The sequence below is a fragment of the Dendronephthya gigantea genome, unplaced genomic scaffold, assembly GCF_004324835.1.
Source record: "Dendronephthya gigantea isolate DGI-Jeju-01 unplaced genomic scaffold, DenGig_1.0 000378F, whole genome shotgun sequence".
NCBI classification, from domain to species: domain Eukaryota; kingdom Metazoa; phylum Cnidaria; class Anthozoa; order Malacalcyonacea; family Nephtheidae; genus Dendronephthya; species Dendronephthya gigantea.
In genome coordinates, this window is record NW_021163388.1 from 82,698 (window position 1) to 86,134 (window position 3,437).

The 3,437-nt window shown below is 37.2% G+C and overlaps 1 pseudogene; it reads left to right on the forward strand.

Moving 5' to 3' along the window:
* The first annotated feature begins 229 nt into the window (after positions 1-229).
* Positions 230-410, forward strand: LOC114542693 (annotated as a pseudogene).
* Positions 411-3,437: the final 3,027 nt, after the last annotated feature.

A 3,437-nucleotide genomic window follows, 5' to 3' on the forward strand; every position in this document is an offset into this window, starting at 1 on the left:
GACCCTGGGCACCATATCTATCTAAAATTATCTTTTACAAGCATCATGGTCAGCTAAGTCCCCATTTTTTGTTTTGTTTTACTGTTCACTAATCTGAGTCCTCATGATCACTAAGATGCCACTAGGGCAATCCATTTGGTTTTTTGGAATATAGGACGCACCATGAGCCTATATATCCTATTTTCAACCGGTTTTAACTTTAAAAATAGCAAAAAATTTTTGTGTAGATATGAATGTTTCGGCCCAAGATAAGAACTCTGCTCTTATCAGCTTAATATCTGATATGTTAGGCAATGCCTAACTCATATATTAAACTGATTTTTGGCCTTCGGCCCTGGGATTGAAGCTTGCTTCGCCCTAGCCACGGGTTGTCTCGGTATTGCACTACATCCGAGTATGGCCTTCTTTCCCTGAACGGGGGAAGAATCATTTTTTAAAAAAAGGTACAAAAATATGCGGAATTCAGTAACACTGAAAACTCGCTCGGTACTATTATAAGTAAGTAACATGCGTGTATATGATTCCATTCATCTATAATATCCGATCTAGTAGCTATCTATCATATTCAGCCATGCAACCCTATATTATTATTATCCAATGCAATAACTTAATTGGTAATGTTCTTTCTAAAACTCTGTTTCGACAGAGCCGTAAACCTCACATCAACTCATGTTGGTTATGTTGGTAACTCGAGCGTATAATTTCTGGTAGTGGGGACCTGCGTTCGCGCTCGTCCCCTTCTCCCTTCTTCGACCACCTCATCATATTGATGATTAAAAAAAAAACACGAAAAACAAGTCTAAAACTCACAAGCGTGCTGCGTGTGAAAGCTAATAACAACTTGATTTCTTAACAACGCTGCCGCCGGGAACCGTGTTGTCACAAGTTATTAAGTGTAACCGAATCTCAGAAAATTGTTTGAAATTTGACACCTATTGATCAGCTCTTGCTACCGATCGACGGATGGCGTGCTGGTACTATATCTACATATACTACCACCGCTACCGCAGCGTCGAGAGGTTCGTGGCACGATAACAACGTCTCAAATATAGCACATATGCAGCAGCAAATGGCGCCGGCCGGCAGTACTCCATGGCACCATGCACCACAACTCTTGTTAGGCAACACATCGACGTACGGATAAATAAATAACCAACTATTTATCGGAACTGTGATAAAAGCAAATGACTGAAAACCGCAAAAAAAGCTTCTCGGTCGTTGTTCACCAACCAACTCTCGACAATACTACGTAGTGATGGCAAAGCCTTCTCTACCTTCCCTGTTGCTTTCTAACTCGAGGTTGCTTGCGAACAAGATTGATGAACTCTCGGGTACCGTCTCCAATCTCCTTGTTGACATTGTAGTGATTACCGAAACGTGGCTCACTCCTAACGTCGATAGCTCAGTGATAAATTTAAGTGGGTTCTCAACATTTAGGCGCGATCGGGATGATGGTAGAAGGGGCGGAGGCGTGTGCGCTTACGTGAAAAATTACCTACCTGTCGTACAGTTGAAGGAACTCTCAAACCCTGATTTCGAAGCTTTGTGGCTTTTGATTAAACCAAGACGCCTACCACGTGGCATTAACTCAATCATATTAGGAGCCATTTACCATCCACCAAATGGCGAAAATAGGCCCATGCTGTCTTCCCTTACCGAGTCCCTCGACCGTGCCCTAACAGCCAACCCAGGAGCCGCTATTATTTTAACCGGCGACTTCAATCATTTTAAACATCGCCAACTCTGCAATTCGTTTTCTCTAAAACAGATCGTGAAAAAGGCCACCAGAGGTTCTAACATTCTGGATAAAATATTCACGAACATTGCGAAATTTTACGATGTTCCTGAAGTTGTCGCCCCCCTCGGATTTTCAGACCATAGCTCGGTTTTACCTAATCCACTGATTCACAGCAGGAACTCGCGGTCCTTCCGAACGATTAGAGATATTAGAGACAAATATTAGACTAATGGAACTGAGTTATCAATTTTGATGCTAAAACCTGTCAATGAGTCAAATGTTATTACACTTTTTAAAGCGGCCTTTTAACTATATACCCAAAATTGTCCAGCCTTCTTCGTCATCCCTCCCAGAAGATTTCAGCAAGTTTCAAGTATAACAAAGTAATAATGTAAATTTCAACTCTGCAAAACTTATTCAATATACGCCATGATTAGGAATATAAGATTCAAGTATTATTCAAAACTTTCAAAGTAACCATATAGTAAAATCTTTGATATGTTGCTTCATATCACCTTTGTGATGTATGTTGTGATCTTTTCACTTCGGCTATATCTTCGCTAATAAGTATAAGAAATATTACACCAAGAGAAAACTGAGTTATCAGTCATGATGCTAAAACCTGTCTAGAAGTCAAATATTATTACAGCTTTTAAAGCTGCTGTTGAACTGTCTACATAAAAACTGTGCAGCCTCCATCCTCATCCCTCTCAGAACATTTTTAAAAGCAAGTGTCAAGTATAACAAAGAAATGTTTTAAATTTTAAGTCCGCAAGACTTTTAAATATATGCTATGATTTGCAATATAAGATTGAAACATTCAAAATTTTAAAAGTAGCATTATAGTAACATCTTTGATATGTTGTTGATTCATATCACTTTTGTGATTTAATGTTGTGATCTTTTCACTTCGTCTCAGTCTTCGCTAATAAGTACTACAAATATTAGACTAATAGAACTGAGTTATCAATTTTGATGCTAAAACCTGTCAATGAGTCAAATGTTATTACACTTTTTAAAGTGGCCTTTTAACTATATACCCAAAATTGTCCAGCCTTCTTCGTCATCCCTCCCAGAAGATTTTCAGCAAGTGTCAAGTATAACAAAGTAATAATGTAAATTTCAACTCTGCAAAACTTATTCAATATACGCCATGATTAGGAATATAAGATTGAAGTATTATTCAAAATTTTCAAAGTTACCATATAGTAAAATCTTTGATATGTTGCTTCATATCACCTTTGTGATGTATGTTGTGATCTTTTCACTTCATCTATATCTTCGCTAAGAAGTATAAGAAATTATACACCAAGAGAAAACTGAGTTATCAATTACGATGCTGAAACCTGTCTAGAAGTCAAATATTATTACAGCTTTTAAAGCTGCCGTTGAACTGTCTACATAAAAACTGTGCAGCTTCTATCGTCATCCCTTTCAGAACATTTTTAAAAGCAAGTGTCAAGTATAACAAAGAAATGTTTTAAATTTTAACTCCGCAAGGCTTTTAAATATACGCTATGATTTGCAATATAAGATTCAAACATTTTTAAAATTTTAAAAGTAGCATTATAGTAACATCTTTGATATGTTGTTGATTCATATATCACTTTTGTGATTTAATGTTGTGATCTTTTCACTTCGTCTCAGTCTTCGCTAATAAGGACTACAAATATTAGACTAATAGAACTGAGTTATCAAT